The sequence below is a fragment of the Odocoileus virginianus genome, chromosome 4, assembly GCF_023699985.2.
Source record: "Odocoileus virginianus isolate 20LAN1187 ecotype Illinois chromosome 4, Ovbor_1.2, whole genome shotgun sequence".
In the NCBI taxonomy this organism is placed as follows: Eukaryota; Metazoa; Chordata; class Mammalia; order Artiodactyla; family Cervidae; genus Odocoileus; species Odocoileus virginianus.
This window is the reverse complement of record NC_069677.1, coordinates 1,986,174-2,012,751: the sequence shown is the minus strand read 5'-3', so window position 1 is coordinate 2,012,751 and position 26,578 is coordinate 1,986,174. Positions and strand designations below refer to the sequence as shown.

Genomic DNA, 26,578 nt, shown 5'->3' with positions numbered 1-26,578 from the left:
TGTAAGAGGGAGATTCTTACTGAATATGATAATGTGTGTCCTAAAAACATACCATCAATTACGTGGGTAGATGATACAGTGTCCCCTTTCTAATTTAGTAACTCATTTCAATTGAAATATATAGGAAAAGTTGCCTATAGCACATCTTGGAGGTAACAAATCTCATCCGTGACTGAAAATGACACTGTAAGCTGAAAGACAACCACTTTCACACACAGTGTGCCTATATTTTAAAAATGAGCTGTATGAAAGAACCCCATCTTTTTGCCTGGTGATGTGTAGCAGATGATATTCACAAAGAGAATTGCAAACTCCGGAAGAGGTAAATCAATCCACTGGTCTTCACCAGCTTGGAGTGTGGCACCAGCTATACCTTGCTGAGACTGGGCCTGTACAATATTATATTTTTCTGCTTTTCTCTGAGAATGAATTAAGCACTTAAATCCTTAGAATTCAAAATGAACCCCCCCCCAAAAAAAAAGATTATTTTTCCACTCAGCTACTTAGACGTTTTTAAAAATTAGAGGTGTGGTCACTAACTATATAGATGGAAGTATCTGGTTATTCTGGAGACAACAGTGATTTCCGTACCTGTTGGGCCAGAATTTGTAAAGAAAGCTGGAAGTTGGCTAGTCTACTGGAAACAGAAACAGCACTGGTGGGCCACTGGAGCTCTGGGTTCTGATGTTGACACTGCTGTTGCCCTTGTGATTTATTAGCCTGAGTCTCTAGTCCTCAGTTTCCTTATCTGCTAAATGAGGGCGTTGGAGAGATTGATCTCTGTGGCTTTTCCCGGCTCTGGTACTCTTTGGTCTGCGAATCACCTTCAGTGTCTGCCATAGTCTGCCTTGCCAGCTCTGTTTGTCACAAAGATTAATCTGTTTTAACTGTACCTTGGAGTGCTCCCGGGAGAGGAGGATGGATGGATTGTTTTGCACCTATTATTGCATCAGAACTTTTGCCTTTTTAGATGAGATCGTGCCGTGCCTAAAATCTGTCTGCCTGTCTGCCCACTGACTTTGTCTGTGCTGATCTCTTGCCACAGTGCCTCTTCTTCCAGCATCCATCTCCCTCCAAGATCTAGACTAGGCATCCGACTGTACCTGTCTTGTTCTCTGCAGCATCTGTCTGCTACACTCCTAGACCATCGTTAATAAACTTTCACACATTACACACAGACCCTAATATGTTGGCACCTGCATATAAATATCTACCGTTGATAAAACTAGGGGAGGAAACTCCATTTTTAAAAAAAGACCTCTATCTAGTGCCATTTATATTTGCACTTTTTGTTTAGTTGTAAGTTTTAATAGTTCCCCCTTTGAGGATTTGTCAGTACGAGCAGTATTGCTTATCAGAACACACCAACAGTCTTTTTGTAATATTCGCTTTTCCCCTTTGGTTCAGCCGAGCCTGCTGACAGATCATTCAAATTCAATTGTTTTATGTCTAAGCCGAACAGCTAATTAAAGTAGGGATGATTAACCTGACTGGCAGTGTCGCTCTCCCTCTCGCGCGCTCTCTCCCTCTCCCTTTCTCTCTCTCCCTCCCTCCTGTTCCAATCAGTCTTTTTCTCACACTCTCTCTCCTTCCGAGTCTCTCTCTCTCCGTCTCTCTCCTCTCTCTCTCCCCCCCTTCTCGGTCTCTCCCTCCCTCGGCTGGTCTCTCTCTCTCTCTCTCTCTCTCTCTCTCTCTCTGTCTCTTGCTCTACTGTTTTTTTTTTTTTTTTTTTCCTCTCTCTCTCTCCTAAACGTGGTCTGCTTGCTGATGGCAGAATGGCACTCGGAGATTTGTGCATTGTGTCTGGTTTCCTACGGGCAGGCTGACCCAGTGCCTCCAGGGACTTATCAATAGACCACTCAGAAGAGACACAGACAGGAGAGAGGAGGAGGGGTGGGGGGAGAGAGAGAGAATCAATATCAAGAATAGAAGGAGCTCCGAAGCCATTTTTTTTTTAAAGAAGTATCGGGACTTGGGAGAGGGTGACAAAGAAGGTTTTTCAAAGAGGCAGTGGAGGAGGTTCTAATAAATTTGGAAGGAAACAGTTCCCTGTCTTGGGAAAAGGAGAACTCCTGACTGATTAGCATTCACACCAGGTATGAGATGTTCGCTACCCCTTATCACTGTGTCGCAACGGAGATGGAAAAGCCTTTTTTTTTTTTTTTTTTTTTTTTAGGAGACTGAGGGAGCATGTATTTCGCTGTGTTTGTTGTTGGGGGGTAAGGGGGTGGTGTGAGATCTGTGGGCATTTGTGTATGGGAGCAGAAAGAATGGAAGCAGTACAACGGGGGGTGGGAAAGAGTATGGAGTATGTTACTGTCTTCTCTGTCTTTGTGCCCCCCTGGGGGGTTACCCAAGTTCATTTCTAGCAGGTGGATTTAGACGGGAGTTACTTAACGCTTGACCGCCAGTTTTGAAAAAAAGAAAAAAAAAAAAAACGCTGCTTCCTATGTCTATTAAAGGAAGCTCCAATTTCTCTCTCTCTCTGTCTCTCCCCCTCTCTCTCTTCCTCTCTCTCTCCTCCTGTCTCTCTCTCTCTCTCTCTCTCTCTCTCTCTGCCCCCCCATCTCTCTTCCCCTCTCTCCCTCTCCCTCTCTCTTCTTTTTTTCCTCTTCTAACCAGACAGCGGGAGGGTTCCTGGCTCCCAGCCAGCCCAAAAGCCTCTAAGTGTTTTGCACTTGTTTCAGGGAGTAGCTGCCCGGGGATTTTTCAGCATTTTCACTAGAGAACAAAGAGTTCTTTACAAAGGGAAGGGGTGGGGTGGGGGGGGGGGGGGGGGAGTGAGCTTAATGTCTGATATATGTTTTTCTATTTTTATTAGTTTTTCGCCTAAAAAGAGAGAGACAGGAACAGAACATTTACTCTGTAAAGACACAAAGACATTCCCAAAGAAATCCAGTTATCTTTTCTCCCTATCACCCCAATATATATATACATAAAAAATTAAAAGGAAAAAGACTAATTAAGTTGGATATGTTGCTCTTTTCTCTTCTTTTAATCTTTCTAAATCCGACTGTTCTTATGCTCACTCCATGGTATTTTTTTCTACTCACAATAAAAGTTGTTCAGGATACATCCTCTCTTACTATCTCTTTTACCCATTCTGGGTCCCTAAAATCCTGTGGAGCAGAGAACAAGACTCCACAAAATAATCAGTTTAGTGGCAAGAACATCTTCTACTTTTGCCACTTGAGTAAAAAGTTAATTATGGGATTTGGGTTCCCAAAATACCAATGGGGGTCTCCCAATTCGGTCTCACAAGTTTTTGCATCCGTTTAAAAGGTACCGCTTGTGTCACTTGTCAGTTATTAAGAAAAGGTACTAAAGGAACAGATATTTATATTTTATTTTTGTTTCTATTTAATGATGTAAATGGAAAAAAAAAAACCAAAGAGATTACTGCCCCATCCATGATCCACTATAGTTCAAGCGAAATATAGCCTAGACAGAGATTTTTCTACGATTCTGATTGCCACGTAGCTTTGCGTGTTCTCCATTTGATTTTTTTGCCTATGCATGTGTATTTTCACCATGAATTTGTTTGTAGCAAACATTCCAGAGTGCTTATCATTTTCAAATTAATGCTCCAACAAAAGAAGAAAGAAATCATGTGAACTGTCTGTGCAAAACGTGTAAACAATTCCACCTTTTATATATGCTGTACATTTGTATCTTTATACTAACATCCTTGAATTGTAAACTCAGTGTTCTCTTTCTAAAAGTTTTCCTCCTAATGCATTTATATTTTGATTGCTATTTGAAAATCTCTTTAGGATACCTAATAGATACAAAACTGAACAAGGGGGAAATTCACAAACACCACAAAAATCCTTAAATATATACTATAGGCAGTACCTAACTACAAATAACTATTTTACTAAGTGGAAATCAGCTACAACAGTTGTTTCAAGATTCAGAAACTCTTCCCTTTCCTTTTTTTTTTCCATCCACTGAAAATATAATCTGTTCCTGTCCCTGGGGTGGGAAACTGTAGGGAAAATATAGATATATACATTTTTCCATATTTTTAGAGTACATTTATGTAACTGCTTCTCAGGGATGTAATACATAACAGGGCAGAGAGTGGTATCTAGTCAGTAAGCCTTTCTGGCTGGGAGGTGTGAGCGCCTTATGTTTGAAGTAACTTGATAACAAGAAGTCTTTTTGGAAAACCTTAGTGTGTATGTGTTGCCTCAGTAATGACCCATCAGAGAAAAAAACAAGAGCTAGGTGGCCAGTGTTTGCACTTGAACTCGCTGAAAGACATTAGAATGAGGGGAACTTTTGGCAAATCCAAATTTCTCTAGGGTAACTCACTTCTTATAGTGTTTCACCTTGAGACTTTTCTGTATTTCTGTAGAGATTTTTAATGCTCTTAAGAGTGCTTAAGGAGAAAAAGAGAAAAAGATCTTCAAAAAGAAAGTCATCAAAATAAGAGAAAAGAAACTCGGTCTTAAAAAAGTTTTATATTGAAAGCAAGAGCTTTTTTTTTTTCCTCTTCTTTTTCCCTTTTGACTTGTTTCTGATTTTTTTTTTCTGCCTTGAACTCTTTTGTTGCCATGGGCTGTTGTGTTTGCATTTTTGTTTTCTGCTTGTACTTTTTAGGGGGTGTCTGTTTTTTATGTGACCAAAGGGGTTTATGGAAGAGACAGAGGGGCTCCTAAAGAGGCTCATGTGAAAACTGCACCAGCCCCTCTCGATCCCAACTCAGGCAGCTCCTATCAACCAGTCGTGCCGCCAGGAGTAGGGAAAGGTGATAGCTGTCATTCTGCGATTCTTCATGCATCTGACCTGAGAGTAACACATTCACAGTCGAGGAGAAAAGGGAAAAAAAAATAGAGGAGGAGGAAAGAAAAGCTCTTTGAGCTGGAATACACTGGCTCTTTCTTCCTGTAGGCAATCCGCTCCAGTTCTTGGCGACGTGTCCTGCACTATCAGATATCATATGACTTTTTATTTAGATTCCTTTTCGGAGAATGGCCTGTTAGGACTCTGTTTGTTTTCTTTTATTTAATTTCCCTCTCCCTTCACCCGCTAGTTGTGTGTATCTGTGTGTGAGAGAGTGTGTGTGCACATGCATATGTGTGTGCAATTTTTATCTTTGTTTCTGTTCTGTTCTGATGCTTTCTTTAAGGACAAAGCTTTAATTATTTCGGTATACTGGTTTAATCATTTGCCAAAAAGAAACCTCCTTCTAGGCATTTTGGGGGGTCCATTTTTAGACATGTCCATTAACACATGAGGCTAGAGATCCAAAATGCTTGCTGGTCCTGATCGGTGTTTAGCCCACTCCCTCACCTTAATTTCACCCTCCCCCTTATCAGCATGCACAATAGTTTAAGTTAAGAAACACCTGTGCTGAGTTGAGAGGGAAATTAAAGTAGAAGCAACTTCTTCAAATCTGCACTCCTAGTTTCACTTTAATAAACTTTTTTTTAATCGGTTTTTTTTTTTTTTTGACACCCTCTGCTGAGCTTGAAAGTGTCAGAATTACTGAACGATGTGTCTGTGGAGCTTTTCTGAGGCCAGATGAGCACCCCTGGAAAGTAGAGCAGGGGCTGAAAGTCATTCAGAGACTTACATGAGAAATTTAAATAAGGTCTAGGAGATCTATGGGCCATGCAGGGTTTGGTGATAAATGATAAAATGGAATACTTAGGAACACTCAGGAGGAGAAAGAGGAAAAATTCCCAGCCAGAGGGAACAGGCATTCCTGCTGCAGTAATTAGGACTTTAAAACCCGTATTTGATCCAATTTTTATTTTGTATAACTCAAAATTTAACAGATATGTGATTGCCTTCTTCTCCATGCCTGCTATGAAAAACAGAGGAAATATACTGACATTATTCCTGGGTTTCTTCTGTATTTTTGATATATTTCTTTTTCAGTCTTCAGGAGTTCAGATTTTAGTTAGCAAAAGTAAAACATAACTTCTCTAGATATGCAAGAGTTGCCTGTGCATTATTCTTATCAATGCATAACTTATGTATACATGATATATCCTGTTTGTATCAAGATTTTTTTTTTTGGTATAGTAACAAACACGACTGGCTTGAAGGTACAGATGACCATTAAATTCTTTAAATTCATAGTTTTTAGTTCCTTGTTACTCTTTCCAAAATTATTTTTCTTATAGATCTCCAATTTCTACTGCCTTATCTTAGCCTGAGGTGGATTTTGTTGAAACTTAGAGCAAATTTTATTCCACCTCCTTAAGAGTACCCAAAAGGAAAGAGAGAACTGTTTTTCGTTCAACAAAAAATTTTAGAAGCCCTTTTTTTCCCCGGCGGAAAACTCCAAAACAGCTTTGTCTCAGAACGTTAAACTTGGCATGGATCAGAAATGTGAGTTTTGCTTTGTTTGAGGAAATTTGTTTTTGAAACAACAATGTTATAAATGTTTTTAAATTGTCTGCTGAGCATGCGCTGTATCTGACTTTATTCATAGTTTTAAACACACACCAAAGTGCAGTCTTCTGAATGGCCACAGGTAAGGCTGTTGATTTGTAAGATCTTTCTCAGAGCCACCTTCTGTGACTCTACTCAGTTTTCCAGAAGGGAAAAGGGCAAGAGCTGAGTTTAGACCTGGATTCCTTTCTAAAAACCCTAGAGCAGAAGTAGATTCCCCCTTTAAGGCTTGCACATTATACTTAGGGTAAGTACTATTCAACTTTCCTTTCTTATGGGAGTCGCCTGCCTTAACTTTTCAGCTTAATACTAGCAGAGTGAAATAATAAAAAATTGAACTCAGTGCGGTATTTGACTGAAGTAGAAAATTTTTAAGAGCATCTATTGTGCATAAATTTGGGGATCCGAGAATTTGCCAGTGAGATGATAGCAGCTCTGTGCTTACAGAACAAGGATGTGCTAGTCTGAACATGTCTGATCTCATCTGGAATCTAAAGCTAAATCTAAATCTAGGTGGGCCTGTAATAATACCAGAAAAAGAACACATGTATCTTTTGTGCAACCTTTTTTTTTTTTTTTAAACAGGGCTTCCAAAGGGAGTGACAAAGAAGTAGGTTCTCTTCTTGCTGAATCAGTAGTCATACTTTGCTCCAGGAAATATATATTTCCAGTTGTTTTGTGTTTTTTGTTTCATTTTCTTGTTGTCATCCCTGTGGAAGTATATTCTTTCCTGTCGGTGATTGTTAACACTTTCCATTTTTCAGAATGTTCTATATCCATTAACTCCGTTTGATGTTTCCTCACTTGCTTACCTTTTTCAAGTCTGCGATGACCCTTTCAGACTTTGCAATTCTTATTGATTCTTTTCAGAATTTATTTATTCATTAGCTGTTTGTTATAGTTATGGTGGAGATAATCTCATTTTTCAGGCCTTTATAACTATCCAAATAAATTTCATTTTGAGGTGAAATTTCTCATAGTTTTTCTTGATTCAGAACTGAACTTGTCTTGTGTCTTGCAGAAGCTTGAAGAAAAGCCAATTAGCCGTTTTTTGAGAACTAAATATTCTAAGAAATGCAAATGAAATTTTTTACAAAATACATATTGTGCATCTATGAAGTGCTTTTATATATTTTTCTTTCCATGATTTAAAACAGAACTTGAAAATTAAATATATTTTTTAAAAAGAAAAAAAACCTGCCAGGTTAATTTGATACTTTAAATGCCCAATTTAAAATAATTCAAAGTTTTCATTTCTATGTAACATAGCATCTTTCAATGTCAGTCAGTAATCCTTTGTGCAAATACACATACACACACACACACACAGCTTCACTTTACATTTATATTAATTCTATTTTTGCATAAAAGAGGATTAGCATTCATCCAAACTTTTATTATTACATTTTAGTATTTTTCTGTAATTTAGAAATCCAACTAACTGTTGCTTCCTTCTGATTATTTAATCTGTGTATATACTTATTACTGTCTTTTTGTATTCTAATAATTTAGCTTAACTTATATAAAGTATTTTTATCTCTTACATACCCTTGAATCTTATGCAGCTATATTAACATTTGGGTTTATTCAGATACGATTTGCTTTGTTCCATATTAAAAAATTTTTTCTTTTTTACTTTCTCAATCTAACAAGACTATGGCTCTTTTTTCTTATATATGATTTCTGTATGTCTTCAGTATTCTGAAGAAGGAACTTTGTTAACCTCATGATACCCTGGAAAGCTTTCAAACAAGTAGAAGTAATCTTTACCTTGCTGCTCCCCACTCTGTTTGCTGTCACTGTACCACCCTTCGCCACCAACAACCCTGAAAAAACAACAATGATAAACACGGTATAATAAATTTTCTGATCATAGAACCAGGAAATACCAAAGAAAATTGTGGCATATGTAGGAAAATGCCAAGTGCCTTCCCCAGTCAGATCAGCTGTTTTTGTACTTTTTTTTTCTCTCCTGAATTTTGTTTGTGACTTTTTTGGCTTGCTGAAGCATATCCCCATAATCTTACGAAGCCACAGCAAATTCCCAATGCCACAACAACACTGTGCAACTGGGGAGAGCCCAGAAGAGCTGATCCTGGGTGGCTGCAGACTTCCCCAGCGATGATGCAAGGCAAAAGGAATAAGTAGGCTACTCTTCCCTTTGCTTCTTACCTGGGCTGCCAATGGGTCAGGTAGAGTGAATTTTTCTGTTGCTTTCCCGTCAGCTATCTGGGGCTTTTCTTTCTATTACCAATGGTTTTCTACCTTTTTCCGGGTATGATTTATACAGCAGAGCATCCCATTTTTCTTTTATGTTGAAACATGGAAAGCTTTGGAGATTGGGAAGGGCGAAGGAAAGAGACTCGGGGTAACTGGAAAGTATTCAAAATGGCATCAGACTCAAAGCTGTTTGGGGGTCTGTAACTTTTCAGTTATCCTCAGAGTCTTTAAGAGGTTGAAAGTAGTGAATGGGATAACTATAGGGTACAAACTGTGATCTAACTGATTCAGTAGATGGAGCTCTTCCCCCTAAGTCTGTATTTAAGTTAACGTCCCACTCTGGTGTGTGGGGCTCTCTGTTTCAAGGTGTGTCATGCTACACACGGAAAATCAAAGGCTTAGAATACTAGAGAAGAGATTTCGTGACTTCAAAAAAGAGTAAGCATTTCGCTCTGAAACATGAAACAGCACAGGGGAGAAGTAAGGATGGGGTGGGAACTGAAGGTTATATATCTAAATTTCTCCCTATGTTTGTTGATGTTCTTAAGTGTGAAGTTAAATCGTAACAGTTTTTATAAAAGTGATTGTTACTGTAAATGTAGAAAGATGTCCTAACATATAGGATTTGGACTGTGTTGGTCACAAATCTTCCAGGCTATATGAACTGTGCAGATCTCCTCTCATTTGATTCTGCAAAGGAATCTTAATACTGTAATGCAGTTGTTTCATCCAATTAGTCTAGGGAACCTGGCTGAAATGTGACAAATTCTGAATTGTGACAGAGCAGAGGAGGGCAAAGCAGCGGTGTTAGGAAGGTTCCTTTATGGAAGCCAAAATATTTTCAGTGATAACTGGAAATAGATCTTCAGTATACCTGCTTTAATATGGAAAGAACTACTTGTTTATTTCTGTTTAAATTAATTGAAATGAATAGTGGCGTAAAATTTGCATTGGTGTTATATTATTCTCAGTAACAATAGGATAAGTTTGATCATGTCCTTCCCTGGTACCGGATGGGAAGATATATGTATTCTGTATGTAGTAAATGATCTTTCTTAGTGGAATGTCTTCTCCCAGATTGGAGATATTACTGAATATCTCTTGTAAATCTTGATAAGATCATTTGGCCAAAGTAGAACTGGGCTTGGCTTTAGTACCAAAAGAAATAGCATTTTTAAGGGACTTGGATTTCCTTTGCATACCACGTGTCTGAGTCCGATACAGTCCAGGAAAATAGAGAGGATGAGACGAAATTATTCCTAAGCAGCCGCCGTAGGCCAAACACTGAAACAGTGCCAACCTGGACCAATCAGGCCAGCTTCTCAGAAGATACATGCTTTTGTCAAACACTTACATGAAGAGAAAGAGGGGGGAAGCCCCTGAAATTGCATTCATATGAATGATTCTTCCCTAATTTCAATAAAGTCCATAGCAATAGATGCAGTAATTTTATTACTTTTTTTTGTTGAAAAGAAGAAAATGTCAGTTTTCTTGTCCAGCTAAGGATCTCTGAATGCTGTACTCTGACATCTTTTGAACAAAACTATCCTTTTGAATTTAAGCAAGTGAAAAACTTCTCACAGAGAGCAAAGAGTAAAATTGATGGAAACTCAAAATCAATTCCAAACCCATTTCTGGCATGATGAGAATAACATTTGTGCTGTGTTTAAAGCAGTTTAAAACAAGAAAATGATAAAATGATCAATATACTTAAATCCAAAAATAACCAGGAGAAAACGATCTGTAATCCATTCCTAGACCTGAAACTCTACACTTTTGATTGAACATGAAAATAAACAAATATATCTTTTATAAGGTGGCATTTGTAAGCCTTATAATATAAAGAAATGATGAGATGCCAAGCTTTCAACTCTACTTAAGCTATGTTTTCAGAGTTTAGCCAAAAAAAATTTTCTATACTTAAACTATTGTAGATTTATTTATTTGTACATAACCCTGACCATAGAAAGAGCAAAAGTTGAGGAATGTAGAGAAGGTCACAGTGGACTGCATTGCCACTTCACAGTCTATGTATATTCTTTATCTTGAAGAAAATGAAGTAAAAGCTACAGCAAAAAAATATTTTAGGCTATATCTGAGAGTCAGTGAATTAGTCACTGTGGAACAGACTGAATTCTCTTCAAAAATACCTTGACTCCTAACTAATTTATTAAATTCAACACACACATAAATATAAATCATGTATATTTTATCCTTATTGCTTTACTATATTGGAAGACTAATTTGACATCAATATATTTTGAACCTATGGATTCCAGGTCAGTGAAATGCCACTTTCCAGGTTTCTAAAAACCTCTCTAGACCTAGGTTTTGCCTCAAAAAATGATTTTCTACCAGTCTTTCCAGAGTCATTTGACTGGCTAGTTATTTATTGATCAGATAAAATGAAATTGTCCTTCTGGATGAGGAAATCCTGGCTGAAAAATTAAAATGACAACAAATCACATAAGCACATTTAATTCCGTTGACCTAAGGTGCAGTAGGAATGATGATAATTCTAATGAGCACTGTGACGAATGTAACTACAAAGAAGCATGCTTGATTACATCAGTAAGACTGACCTCAGTGGCCAAGGTCAGAAGGGTGAGATATAGAAGTCATGACAGAATGGAAGCTAATGATGGAAGTTATTGGAGATGCTTAGAGCTTATAGCTGGCTGTGGAATTAACAGATACCAAAAAAAAATGAGTTAATTTTAGAAGTAGATAGAAAGGCAATACTTTTTCCTTCTAGAATCAGAATTTGCTTTTGCAGAGAATTTTAACAACCTCCTAAGCTTTGGCTATGGCTGTCCGGTGTGATAATAGTTGTAAAGAGCTGTTATGTACATTTGCTTAAAGATTCATGTAAGTGTAATTGTTATAGCAACTTATGCTATTGTTTGAAGTTGAAAAGCTCTGCTTTAAGTGTCGACAAAGCAAGTGTCAGCATCATAGAATCATAATCATGGCATCTTAGAGCTTGAAGGAGCCTTAGATATCTCAATAAGGATGAGTGGATTAGCAAACTCTCCAGAAAAGTATACTGAATATCTGGTGCAAGACCATGCAGAATTTTTTAAAATATGTATTTCATATATTACGACTTACATTTGGAAAACACTATTTAAAATAAGAGCTTAAAAAACAGAGAAACTAAATCTACACGAATTCATCTTGACTAGTTGTGCTGTACATTGGATTCTGTAAACCAGTGGTTCTAGACGGAGAAGAATGGCAAATTTTTGGAAAAGCACAAGATTTTATTTTCACCAGAGGATCAGGATGTTCAACAGAAGAAGAAATGCTCTTTGAGCATTTGAGCATTTGACCATGCTAATATGAAAATGTAAACAGAGAAATGATAAAACTTTCTCAAGATAAGGAAGGCAAATTGTACTACAATTAAAGTTTTCTAGCTACTACTCTATACCATAAGCCTGACCCCTAAAACAAATTTCTAAAAAAAATAAATAAAATTCCAGAAGTAATTGAAGAAGAAAGCAGAGTAACCAAGACTTTAGGGTTCCTATTTTGATACCGATAACCCTATTATATATGGGACAAGGGTCAAATATGTGTGATAAGGGTACACCTTTCTGGGAAATGAAAGAAATTGTACACACCCTGGGACTCCCTGGACACTCTCTGCTCCTAACATTGCTCCCCCTACATGATCCTCGTATCCCCTCCAAGATAAGTTTGTATTTCGTTTCTCTTCTTCCCTCTATTCCCACCAATGGAAAAAAAGAAAGAAAAAGAAAGAAAAAAACTTTTGAGAAATTGTAGTCAGAAAATACTTTAGAAAGAAGTCCTTCTTTTTAGAAATCTTCCTGTACAGATCAATGTGTCTTACCATCTTATCAAATATGAGTTCTAATCAGAGAGTGCTGTGTTAACTAGGCTACTCCTTGTCTCCTAAGCACACACCACATTCCCTCACCCCTGTTCCTTTCCCCTGGTGATCCCAAGCAGAAGCAATTCTGCCTTCTTTATTTCTACAATACTTTGTCCTTTAATGGCTTTTGTCATGTCTTATAGATTAGCCATTTGTGTGTTTATTTATAATGTAAGGAACAGGTCTATGTAATTTGGGGTAATGCCCTTAATTTCACTGGGCCTCAGTTTCCACATCTGTAAAGGAGGAAAATGAACACTACTAACTACCTTGCTGGGAAATTGTAAGATTCTTATTCCTGAAATGGAGTATATAGAAGGCTTAGCACCATGACTAGCGAGTAGTCATCGCTCCATATCATTGTCATTGTTACTATTACTATTATTAAGATTCCCTTTCCCTTCAAGCAACAAACACAATGACTTTTACTTAATAGGAACTGAATAAAAATGTATCAAATCTTTTTATACAAGTCCATAGGTCCCATTACTTCCTTACAAAAATCTTTCCATTTTTTCCTGGAAGTTTAGAATAGTCAGCCCTGGCTGACCTGTGGATACCATAAAAGACAGCAGTATTGCTCACTCTAAACTGTCAGTTCTGCCTTCCCTTTCAGGTTCCCCACAGACCCCCCAACCGTGCAGGACTGCTCTTTGAAGCATCTCCAAAAGTGTCAGCTTATAGTTCTGGTTCATGTGATTAATGAGCTGGTTATACCCCTGTCTGCAGCCTGAACTAGAAACTTTCACTTTGGAGAGCAGGTCAAGATATTGAATTTAATTTTAGTTGCATCTGTTATAAGCCAATTGTGTATTCATTACATTTATAGAGTCCCTCTCCAACCATATATTTTCATGGCTGTTGAGAGCACCTGAATCTGTGTTGAATGTCCTTATATTTTACTTTAGGGACCAGAAAATGATACAGTGAGACATTTTTGATAGCTAGCTGTCATCTTTGGCATTTTTCTCTTTTAGTGTCTAATTTGGTATGTTTGAAGAAGGGGGCAAGTATAGAATTTTCTGTCTTAAATTGAATATGGTCTGATAATTCTGTATCAATGAAATCTAGGGTCTATGCGATTCATCTTCACATTTCTGTTTTCTGGGCATACAACTCCATTCTGTGGAAATGAGAGACTTCTAAAAACTGGAAATGAAAAATAACTTGGGGCATGTCAGGGTAGAGATATAGCATTAAATGTATAGGGTCAGCTGTAGGCAGGATGGCCTACAAGGTGGACTCGGAATGTGTATGAACCTGACTGGTTCTTTGGGGTTACAGTGAATAGTGAGAAAATTTAAAGGGGCAGGTCACATGGCCATAGTCAAGGAGATTCTGACAGCAGGGGTGTTCAAATCAGGAAGAATGCTGCATCTTTATCAGCCAGAAGTTCCATTTACTTGAGAGGGAGTTGATATTTGTGACGGGAACAAAGTTACATTTAGTAGAACTGGTAATTCAATAAAGGGTTCTGACTTTGCCAGAGTAATAGTGTTGGCATCAAAAGAAGAAAGTTTTTCAGATTTCTCTGTGTGCACTTGCTGTTACTGGTGTTCCTGGTGGGTGGCTGAATCATCCTGATGGCATTCAATAAGAACCAGCTGCTGAGAATATTAAAATGCAAGCATTTATTCCTCTAGAGAGACAGTAGCATCTGCAAAGTTTTCCTATCTTGATAGTACAGATAATCCCAGGGAGCATTCTCTAGTAGTTTTAACTCTCTATTCATTTATACATTTTCATTTTATCATTATTGTCAGTATCTCAAATTCCAACAGGAGAGAAGAATGCCTGAATCCACACCAGGTTGTGGATACAAATAGGAAGCACTTGACCAAGGACATAGGATTGCCTCTTGGGCTTTACCTTGAATTGTGAGTCTCAAGAGAAGAAATGAGCATTTTTCTCCCTTGGCTCATCTTCACAGCAAAGGGCTACTCTTAGTCTTCAGAGCTCCACCAGCAGGAAAGGAAGGCCTTGGACTTCCCCACCCTCAATACAGGCTTCATTGGAGCTTTCCATTTTACTTGTTAAACTTGTGAATTTGTTCCTCTCTTCATGTGATTTGTTGTTGTCTTGTTTTGTTGAGCTAGCAACAACAGTTGGGGGGAAGGAACAGTACAGAAAGAAAGTTTGGACTCGGTAATCTACAAGGTCTTTTCCATCTCTAATATTTATGAATAATCTATTGAACTGATGGGAAAAAATGTTGAATATCTTCTTTATGACTTGTATTCACCAGTGTGTTGCCTAGAATATAAAAGAGCAAAGCAGTTGCAGCATAACTAGTTCCTTACAATAAACGTGCTGGCATGACAGAGCTCTGTAGCCTTTCCTATTCCACTGTGTGTCGTCCCCAGACTCACGCTCTACAGGACTGAGTGGCAACTGCAGACTGGATACAGATTGGGATGACAGCCAGCCCAGGTTCTGTAGGGAACTGGGACGTTCCTTGTGGAGTCTGGGTCCTAAACCATAGCAGCTTGCTTGAAGTTCTTGACTGAGCAGTCTCCATTGAGAGAAATCACTAAAGCCAGTTTCACATCACAGATGCGACTCGGGTGCTGTTTGTTATATTGCTGGGCTTGCAGTTCTTATCATCAGAGAAGAAACATCATTTTGTCCCTTCATTAAAAAAACAATTAGTATGGGTAACAAATTTCTTGGCAATATTACATTCTAATATAAAGGACTAAGAGTGGTAGATACTTCAGAAATAAGTAACTCATCACACTTACCTTCAAATTTTATTTTATATCATTCTCTATCAGTTTTCTTTCACAATTGTGTTTTGTTTAGGACTTATTAAAACCAAATTGTATTTCCGAAGTATTTTGTGAGATAACATTGTGAAACATTGTGAAACATGAAAAGAGGCAAGAAGTTGAGGATATTTTTATTCACATAAATAATTAGCAAAATAGATAATAAAGAATTAAAGTGATAGCAAAACAGTCTTTCCTTGGCCAAATAACAGCTAGGCCAATATTTTAAATCAAATATAGCACCATGAGCATCATGCAAATATATACCAAAATAGAGAAGGACTATCTGAGGTCAAGAACTTAGAGGATGTAGCCCTAGTGTAGAAGAGAGGACAGCTCCAAGATGCATCACTTCACAGAAAGGTGCAGCAGAAAGGTTTGGCCCATGTCTAAAGTCCCAGGAGCACAGCAGAGAATTGACAAGTGTGTTCTGCCTCAGAGATGCCTTTGCTTCTTCTTAAGTCAAAACCAGTAGACTAGCTCTTGTCAATGGTGAGTCCAAGACCTCACTTGTACCCATATCAACTGTTACCATGACATTAACTCAAACTCACTGTTGCAGTATTATTTATCATTATTACCTTTCAGAGATGATTTTTTCTCTTATGCTTTCTGAAGAGCTAAAATCCATCTGAACTCATGAAGAGCAAACATAAACTTAGAGCAGCCACATTTACCAATAGTTTATAATGATCTCAGAGGGGAGGAAGAGAGAGGGAGAAAGAAAGTACCAATGGAAAAGAAAGAAGTGTAAGATCTTTTTTCAGGAAAGTTGCCTGCCAAACATTTAGATCAAGTTGCTCAAAAGCAATAATGGCTACCCAATTCCAGAGTGGTATAACCTGAGGACAGATGTGACAGGTTTTGTTTTTTTTTTTCATCTCCACTCTTCCTTATGGGACAAATCACTTAACCTGTCTATGTAATAGTGTATTTGTCAAATAAATAGAGAACCATCTATCCTCATCTCCTTCACAGCGGTATTGCTAAGGCTGATTGTGCACATGTATATAAATGTATATATTATAGCTATCTATTTCCAGCAGGGGAGAATGATTTCAAAATAAATGAATCAGGATTTTATATATGCATCTGTGGTGAAGGTCAATCACTATATTTTTTAAGATCTCTTCTGCTAATTACCAATTGTTAAAAGTGTTAGTGGCTCCATCGTGTCTGACTCTTTGCAACCCCATGGACTATAGCCCTCTAGGCTCCTCTGTCCATGGAATTCTCCAGGCAAGAATACTGGAGCAGGTTGCCATTCCCTTCTCCAGGGAATCTTCCCGAACCAGAGGTCAAACACAGGTCTCCTGCATTGCAGGCAGATTCTTTACTGACTGAGTCATGAGGGAAGCCCTACCAATTGTTAAAACACTTGAAAATGATGACCAAGCCTATACCTCTGTGGAATGGAAGACATTTTGAAAACTACGTGTAACTGGACAGAGTCAAATGCATTTCCATCTACTTATGGACCCTAATGGCCTTACTCAAGGCAGTACAGACGTGTTAAGCAAAACAAAAGATTAGTTTTGTCAATAGATATCTTTTTTAAGAAAAATCCTAAATCAAGGTCTAGTATCAAAGTATAATTCTGGCTGTAGACATGAACTAGTTCTCTATATTAGACACGTTTTTTAGAAAATGGAACAGGGATATATAGTTAGGAGAGGGTCAGCGTCAGCCCACACAAACATCCCAGGCATCTGCCCAGGCTCTTGGTCTGTCCCTGTGAGAATCAGGCTCCGTATATATAAAGCCCCTAAGACCATTGGGAAAGAGGCCACATTGATCTATTCAGTACTGCTGTTATTCTTTTGATGTTCATCTTGGCTATTTAATCTCTGCTTTCTATATACAGACCTCAGTGGAATGATAATGATGTGATGAGGGCAGGTGAAGATAAATAAATGTGATTTTTTAGACATGACCATTACCCTCTAATAACTTTTCTCTGGCCCATTCCAAGCATCCAGGAAAGAGAAACTTAGCTTCCATTGAGAGTGAAGTCATAGCTCCAACTTAGCATAATGAGACAGACAGACAGAAAGAGAGCAAGTACACAGTTAGTGAACCCAGCGAGTTTCTACTGGGCTAAGACCAGGTTCTCATGTTTCCTCTTTTTTTTCCAAACTGAAAAGACTTATTGTGGTAATTCACCTGTTTTCTGAGCTTTGTATGCACATGCCCAAGACCTGCTCAAGGTAAGGCCAGAAAATCAGGGGTAGGACTTATATCCAGGAAACTCAACTTTTTTTTCATTATTTTTGCTTGTTTTTCATTTTTCCAATAATATTTGTGTTTTTATGTTTCAATTCCCAGACATTGATATCCTGGCCATCTTTAGGTTGTAACAGAAGTGGGGATTGGTGGCTGTAACAAATGGAACAGAAGCCAGCACAACTGCAATGTATCAAACATGTTGGCAGACCCCAGACAATTCTGATCCTCCCTGCAGAATTCAGTTGCATCCGTACCCTAATAAGACAGGGTGAACTGAGAATTTTGAGAGTGGTAGTGCATCTTTCTTAATTTAGGCCTTGGTGACAATGGGACTTGAATGCCTTGGTGAAAACAATACAGCTAGAATTAAGACCACCTTCCTGTCTGTACAACCTGTGCAGTCACACTGAGCCCTGCACTCAGAAGGGGTTTAATGTGCTGCTGTTGTTGTCTTGAAATTCTTAATGATTTTTAATAAGGGATCCTGCATTTTCATGTTGCCTTGTGCCCCACAGATTATATAGCAGATCCTGCCTGGAATTTATCTTTTCCTAGCATGCCAACTGAAGGTATCAGTCACATATCGTCTTCTACTGAAAATGAACCTCTTTCTCAATTTCTCAGAAGCTAATTCCTGCATTCAGCTCTGAAGATTTCTATCTGTACATTATGGTTCAGAAGAACCCATCTCTCCTTCTTTCCTGCAAACACCTCAAGCTGGTTATCATCCAGATGGTCTTTTGTTGTAATCAGAAATGTTGTAGTGGTCTCAGCCAAATATTATTTTTGCTAGAGATTGATACTTGGGAGAAATAGTTGTGGTAATGAAGTATTTGCCTGTTATTGAATAGTTAAAATAGAGTTCAACGATTCAATGGAGATTTTAAACAGGGCATCTAGCATTCAGCCTTATTTTAGACTAGGATTTTCCATCCATTGTGTGATCAAACACATCCATGTAGGCTAAAAACAATTTCCTCTCCCAGCTCTATCCTTGCCTTCATGCTCTCTTAAGTTCCTACCATGGCTGCTGCTGTGTATTTCACATCTTTCTCATGACCCCTTCTGCCTTCAGCTCCTATCAATCTTTCCTTCCTTCTTACCCCAAACTAGCATTAGGAGGAGGGAATTCCTCTCTTTAATCTGCATACAACATCTAATGAGAATGATGCTGTTGAATTTGGTGTTTCACACCCCTGACACCACCTTGATGAGTGTGAATGACAGGGATGTAAGGTCATGACCAGATCCCATACAAGTGTCTCCATGTGTCTTTAATGAAGGTTGGTGGGACTAGGTCTTAACCAGAAGAATTCAAAGCTCCTGACTCCCAGCCAGATTTACCCTTGATGGTTCAGGGCATCCTCAATATTCCCAAAAGATATATTCTAGCTGACTGGTTTGTAAACCAGTTTCTAAGCACCCATCATCAGGTGCATGTGCATGCTAAGTCCCTTCAGTCATGTCCAACTCTTTATGAGCCGTGAACTGTAGCCCACCAGGCTCCTCTGTCCATGGGATTCTCCAGGCAAGAATACTGGAATGGGTTGCCGTGCTCTCCTCCAGGGGATCTTGCCGACCCCAGAATCGAACACGTGTCTCTTCTGTCTCCTGCATTGGCAAGCAGATTCCTTACAACTAGTGCCACCTGGGAAGACCCATGACCAGGAGGAGGAGGAAATATGCCAGAGGAACTCAGAGCTGGGAGAAGGGACCTGACTGGCCACCTTAAGCTAGTTAGCCTCCCTGAACCTATAAAACACTTCCTAACACTAACAGTGTCTCCTGGGTTGCCGGAGACAACCCAGAGAGAGGCTTATCTGACACAAAGCCTCACTCACAGCAGAAACCCAGGAAAGTGAGCCCTTTTTGCCCTTCCTGCCTCCTCTCCTGCTGCCCTCTCTTCCACACCTCCGCTCTCCCTCCCTCGTGGAAGGAAGGCAGGCAGAAGGAACCTGGTGGAGAAGTGGCAGACTGTGGAGTCTCTATAGGTTTGAATTATAGGAGATTAGAATAACCTTGATTTGCCAGGTAGGCTGAAGTTTGCAAGTTTTCAAATCAGCTGACCTCCTGTCTAGTGATAACACAACTGTGGCACAGAGGAAAGCACAAAACCATGATTCAGAGACCATAGGGTCCCTCAAGAAATTTTTCAGTGTTTCACTAGCTCTGGACGGGTCCCTGAGCAGAAAATGCTAAACAGCTTGAGAACTTTTCGATCATGGCCACCCCCTTTATCCTCTCCTCTGCCTCAGGGACCCAGGGTCCTTGTGTTTATCTGATTTTTTTCCTTCAACCTCCCTGTTCCAAAATTATCCCTCTCCCCACCCCCCAGCTCCAATTCAAAACGACTTTACACTGAGGTAACTCTGGGGATTGACGCCATCAGAGCACCCAAGCACGAGGGGTTCAGTCACCCTAAGATATGTTAGCCTCACAGAAGAAGTGTTGGAAATGAACTGTACCTCATTAACAAGGGGGCTTGTGCTCCTGGCCCCAGGGAGGTGACCTCTCTTTGGAGCCAGACTATCTGCCTGGAATCAGCTGTGCCCTCATACAGCTGTGCCCACCCCTCTGCCTCTTTATCTTTGGTCACATGTGTGATATGAACTCAGAGAAGCCAACTTTCTTCCTGGGAGAGAAGAGGGGTGAAAAAATGTAGGTTTACATAGTGAATAATCAAAACTGGGATAACCGCAGAGGGTCTCTGTCACAAAAACATGCTGTGATATCATTTCTTTATATAAAAGTAAGTTTCTACCTTGGAGAGCCAAGGCTCTGACAGGTATAGTTATGAATGTAGTGTGCATGAGTTTAAAACCCCACTGCTTTGAGATTGGTCAAGGCTGTTATCTCCTGTGAACTCTGAGCACTTTGCAAATTTGAATAATCAGTCATCTTGAGTTTCCTCTTTTGCATAGGAGGGTACGAAGGCTCATATGGGACATGGCTTTTTTTTTCCAGGTCAACTGAGCGGCAGAGCTGAGTTGGGGGCCCCTAGCCCCTAGGGAAGTTTAGCTTTTCTACCTGAGAACTGGGGGAACTCCTAAGACCTCCTCTATCCACAGCTGCCAGCTTCTCCATCTTCTAGCATTTCTCTTGACTAGTTGTTGCTCCTGTGATGTTAGAGAAAATGTTAGCAGGAGAATCAAAGGGAGGAGATGGAACATTAGGGGAACATTAGCAACTATTGAAAAGACATTTTGACCTATTTCTGTAGTTATCAATTTAATAGTATTTGTTGCCAGGAAATGCACTGATGGCAGGTGGGAGGTTGGATTGCACTAGCAGCCAGCCTGCTCTCAGGGGCCCTCCAGTTTCAGGAGGTGGTAATTCTAGTTAATAAAAGGGTGAACTTCAAACACATCTTAACCAAATCAAATTGTAGCGGGAAATATCATATTACTGATGTTCAGGCCGACTCACAGCTGGTAATATTAGTCAGTATATAGGCCCCAAATTCTGACTTTTCAGCATTTTCAGATATGTTTTTGGCAGTGAGACAGTCCCCCAGGCACATTGTTATGTAGGAATAGGAGATTTTTAACTAACATAGAAGCTAGCCTAAATGAAAAATTCTTTATTCTTGTTAGACTTTTTATAAGATTGTCAAATATTCAAATAATATGTAACCAAGCCAAACTTCAGGTGGTTGATAGGAAATCTCCTAGAGCCAGGAGTTTTAATTTTTTTTGTTTTGTTTTGGTTTTTTTCTATGACATGTTGGCAAATGATAAAAGCAATTCACTCTGCTAACCAGAGATGCTGGGCAGAGTTCCCCCAACACTGATTTCATGCCATGAAAAGCACAAGGCACGGAAAAGAGTTCAGGCTTTGTGTCCTACCATTCAGATTTGAATCCCAGCTTAGCCTCTGCTAGCTGTGTGACCAGAGGATGCTCACCTAACTTCTCTGAACTTAGGCTTCTCACTAAGAAAATGGGCAAAATATCAACCTCTCATAGTTAGCATGAGGATCAAATGAGATGACGTATGTAGAGAAATCCACATGTGAAGGAAAACCAATGAGCATATACCAAGTGTTCAAAGATAATCATTATAATCATCTACCTTTTTTGCCTCTGTGGTTTGCAGGTTTTTTTCCAGTAAAATGCATGGCTTTTAATATGATAATAAAATGCAGCACTGCTATAGATACCCTGCAGACTGATCTGGTCAGTCCTTTCTGAGTGAATAGCTGTTGGCCACTTCATCTTAGCCCCAGTTAACCTAGACTTCCCTTTATCCCTTTTCTGGGTTCATGCAGTCAGACCACAAGACACATCTTAAGCAAATCAACTAGACCCCTTGATAACACAGACTCAAGGTAAATGAATAGAATCAAGACAGCAGATCACATGGCAGCTAGAACTTTCCATGGCCCTTCTTCACCTGTTCTACTCCAGCTCATCTTAAATGAGGAGAGATGTCAGGCGTCTTTCTGTAGGACTGCCTCCTGCCCAGATTTTTTTTTCTAAACTTTCTCCATGTGCCTGAGTCTCCATTTTCACAGAGATTAATTCTGATTTGGTTCGCCTACACTTTTGAAGCTCTAAAAGCTTTCCATTGTGGGCAGATTGTCTCAAATACTGTATTTGAGGATGGAAAAAGAAAACTCTGCCCAAATGTAAGCACCATTGAATCAAAGAAACAGTATTTTTTTTTTCAATTGCATTCTTTGAAGATCCAGACAACCTTGAATTCTTTACAAAAGGCACATCAGTAAAGCCACCCTCACTCTTAAAAAGACACAGAGAAAGAGAGAGAGAGCAACTACAGAAAGCCACTATTGGTGATGTAAAAGGCTAGAGTGTCCAACAGAAAAAAAAAATTGAAAAAGAAGGTGATTCTGTAGATAGAACCCAGACCTAGAAGTCAGGACACTCAAATTCTGTTTCCTGCTGAATGGTAACCTGCCTTCTTGTGTGGATCCCAACATAGCTGCTACCCCCCAACTCCATTGTCATTGTTTCTGGGGAACATGGATTATGACTCATCCACCTAAGGGCAGGCGAGGGTTTTTGTTTGCTGCTCTTCTGAAAAACATTGTGATTTCTGTACCAATGGCATTCTGCATGGGCAAAGTGTTTTCCTCACTTGCAAGGAAGAGCCCTGAATTATACCTCCCATTACTCTGAAGTGGATATAAGACAGAATTTCTGATAATTCTATGGGGAAAAAATATGATGCCATTGTAATGCCAAATTTGAACAGTGAATTAATAATCACCTGAATATCTAGGGCTAATGCAGAACCACTGATCTGGCCTAACATCTGTATTGATTCCTCTTTCAGCCGTGCAAGTTCTTGGTTAACAATGATTGCAGGACAACTCAGTGTGACAGGTGCTTTGATCCAGGGTACATATCCCTCCCTTCATAGATAGCTAAACCCCTCTGTGTACTGATGGCTGGTGCCTTAAAGTTTGGTTCCAATCCCTTCCTTTTTGTGCTTTGAGCAACGTTAGTAAATCTATCAGAGGGCTCTGTTCCATAGCCAAGAGGTCTTGCTTCTTCTAAATTGTTAAAGCACTTATTTATGTGTCTTATTTGGCACTGATTGCATACTATCCTATACCAGAGTATGTTTCTGTGTGTCTCATTCCTCCTGTCACTGCACAGTAAGCTCATAAGTACAGAGATTGTATTTATACATAATTTGTATCTCCTTCAACACCTAGAATGTACCATCAGAAATAAAAGGTACATAGTGCATAATATAATTTTAATGAATGAAATTAACAGTAGCATATAAGTATTTGGCAACAAACCTAGCATTTCTAAACTCCATAAATGCCAACCCAGAAGGCAGCTTACAGAGTTTATCATTCAATTATATCTGTAAAGCTCTAGGATTTTTCCCCAACTCAGTATTTATAGTTTTCATTCTTCCCTCCTCTTCACTAACAACATTTTCACATAGTAGGTTTTTAATAAATGATTCTTGATTTATCAATTAAAATCATAGAATAAAGCAATAATTTCCAATTTCTTTATGTTGGAATACTTATTTTCATCCCCATCTACACCTTTATTTCAGACCTTGTCAACACTTGCAACATAGGTATCTTGAGATTTCGTTCCACACAGTACCTGGCTAAGGCTTAAAAAATGGTCATGAGTTTTAATTTGGCTTCTTTACCAGGCCTCTTACAGGACAGAAGAAAAATCTTTTTTTTTTTTTTCTGTCTCCTCCTCTTCCTCATAGGAGTGTTATATAGTTGAATGAGACCTAGTCTCTATAAAAGCATTTTAATTTCTGGAACAAATTTAATATCAGATTCGTAACGTCAGGTTGAGGAAGCTTTGGCACCCCGGCACACCAAATAATTGTGAACATCATATGTGTTGATCTTCTGCATGGACCTGAGGGGTGAAGGGTTTATTACTCCAAGCTTTTACATTAGGTGCACATGACCTAGGTGCATTCACTGTGTCCTCTGCCCAAATGAGACAGCCAATTGCTTAGAGCCTGTCCGGCCACACAAAAGCGTCACCATTACTCTCCAACCTGATTTGATCCTACACCTCAGCCACACAAAATGATCTGAAACCAGTCGTTTCCATGCTAGGTCACAGATTTCCAAATTAGATACATTATTCCAGTTTTGTCTCCCTTCTTTCTCGGAGAGTCTGTCTCGCAGAAAGCCAGGGGAGCCGTCCCAGGCTAGACGTTCTGTTGAGTCATGTTTACTGTCCCCCCTCAGAAAGGTTCCAAAAGTAAATGCAAGAGGTTGCTGAACGCAGGGACATGTGGCGTGCATGCTTCTGAAGTGAGAGGCATAGCATACACCTGCTTTTTGGCTGTGGCAGGCCATCTTGACTGTGCCATGCCACAAGTTAGCATTTTGGATGAGCAATTGCCATTCTGTTGTTTTCTTCTCAACACATGGTGTTCAAAAACAGTTAAAAGAAAACTGTACCCATTTGCTCATCCCAGAAATCTAAAATTTCAAAGAAGCATGCCAAATTAATTTTCACATAATATTTTCCAAGCTTTTTCTTTGCACTGAGAACTGATATTTCACTTTTTGAACTCACAGTGTCCCGGCCTGAGGTAAATGGGTGCAGTTTCTCTTTAAATGGCATTAAACATATCAAAGCAGGATTATATCTGTCACTGTCTTTTTTTTTTTTCTAATGGAATCAAAATCCTTCAGGGAGTGTCCCAAATCCACATTAATGTCTTTGAGTGCTAATGTTTCCACTGGGACTTTTACATTAGCAAAATACAAGTGTGTGAATCCCCCCCACCAACTGCTGTCTGTCTAAGAGAGAGCCGACTGCACCTCCTGTTATTCTCCATGGCCTTCACCTCACCCCTGTCAAGGTAGTAGACAAGGATGCTTTCTTTTCCACCCTTCCCCTCCCCTGTGTGTAACCACACCCCAGAAAAGCTAATGTGAATGCAGGTTCCAGCATGGGAGAATCTTTGGAATCCCAGCTGTGAATTTTATTCAAAAAAGACTAACAGCAGTAGCCATCATTACCATCTATTGAGGGCCTATCACACCTTAAATTTCACCTTTGGTTCTGACAGTGGAAGAAGCAGACAAACCCCTATGACTTCAGGACCAAGCCATCAACATTTTTGCTGTTGATTTGGGGATATTGGTCATGTGTCCTTATTATGGCAATACAATCCCTGTCCACCTCAGTGCCTCCTTTTTTGTTTCTTTCATCAAGTAATTAAAATGACATGCTGTCAATCATGATTATCAAGTGGCAATGAGAGATTGCGGTCAATAAATAAGGATTTAAATAAGTAATCATGACATAGTAAATAATAAAAAGGTTCTCACGTCACATTTCATCTTAGTTGCACCTCTTCCTTGCATTCGGATATACCCTGGGAAGTTACAGTATTTCGAGTATAAGTTTGTTTACAATGTCAGGTGGGAGGGCTGAAAAGCTCTACAGTATTACTCTCCAGACCCTGCGCAGCGTCTTCCTTCTTTCAGCGCCATCCTGGCCACAGAAAGCTTGAGTTCTGCAGCTGATGCTCTGCGAGAGCTATCCCTGGAGAGCTAGGAGCTGAGAGCCTCTAAGCGGGCTCTTCGCATACTTTCACTTTCTGGAGGACTCTGGAGCTCGGCACTACTTCCTTAGCAACTCTCCCTATGCCCCTCTCTCTTCCTTCCCCACTTTTCTTGCCCCCTCTTTCTCTTTCTAGCCCTCAAGCTTGAACTGGAGGGGTGTGTGTGTGTGTGTGTGTGTGTTTGAATGGTGGAGTGCAGCGGGGAGGAGAATTTCCTGATGCCCCAGCCTACCACTAGGAAAGAAACTCGGTGTTTTTATTTAAACAACCTCTCCCCACAGCTAAGCCTTCATATGTGGAAGAAAAACTCAAACGTTTTTCCCTTCCCACACTTTACGAAGACAAGGTAAGCAGAGGCAGTGATAATGTCAACCCTGGATTGAAAAGGAATCCTTTATGCACAAACTATGTGCTCACCTTTAAATTTTTTTCAAGGAAAAAAAAATCTCTATCACTGGCAATTATTGGAGAATTGATTATGCTAGATTTTTGTGGGAATTGTGCATGTTTTTCTAATACTGAAAGAGTTTGGGGTTTTTTTTTTATTCATTTGTTTTTAAGCACTAGTTTCACAAAAGCTTTGCAGTGTCAGGTAGACTGTCTTCTATAGCTAGAAAAAATACCCTTCTGTACGTGAGTCATTTGAATTGTCTACATATAATATTCTTTTTTGGTGGGTCCAATGTCAGTTTGTTCGTGCTAGCATGTTTAAATGTCAAGGTGGTAGTAAATGTGTGTTTGTGTAAATGTCTGCACACAATTTAGCAGTGTATAGCAATCACTAAAAATATTTTCTGATGGCATTCATAGTTGTTTCACCTCTGGGTTTCCTTCTTAGCAAACTTTGGCAAAGAATACAAGTTTTCTAGCTGGACAAACTTAGATCCATATAGGAGTGTCATAAAGCACTTTCTACTTTGTGAGGCTGATTAAACCACTGTCTTGCTGTGCCTCAGTTTCTTCACCTGAAGAACAATGGATGGTAGCTTCTATTCTGGAAGGTTTTTGTCAGAATTAAGTGA

The 26,578-nt window shown here is 39.3% G+C and overlaps 1 protein-coding gene across 24 annotated transcripts in view; it reads left to right on the top strand.

The window, feature by feature from the left end:
* Nucleotides 1–26,578, top strand: part of ZBTB20 (zinc finger and BTB domain containing 20) — a 1,026,540-nt gene that overhangs the window by 709,183 nt on the left and 290,779 nt on the right. The window contains exon 1 of one of the 24 annotated variants that reach the window (XM_070465994.1): nucleotides 781–2,096. The exons of the other annotated variants lie outside the window; for them this stretch is intronic. The gene's annotated coding sequence lies outside the window, so the exon portion shown is untranslated. Of the gene's footprint in view, nucleotides 1–780; nucleotides 2,097–26,578 lie in introns of those variants that run through there. 24 annotated transcript variants of the gene reach the window in all.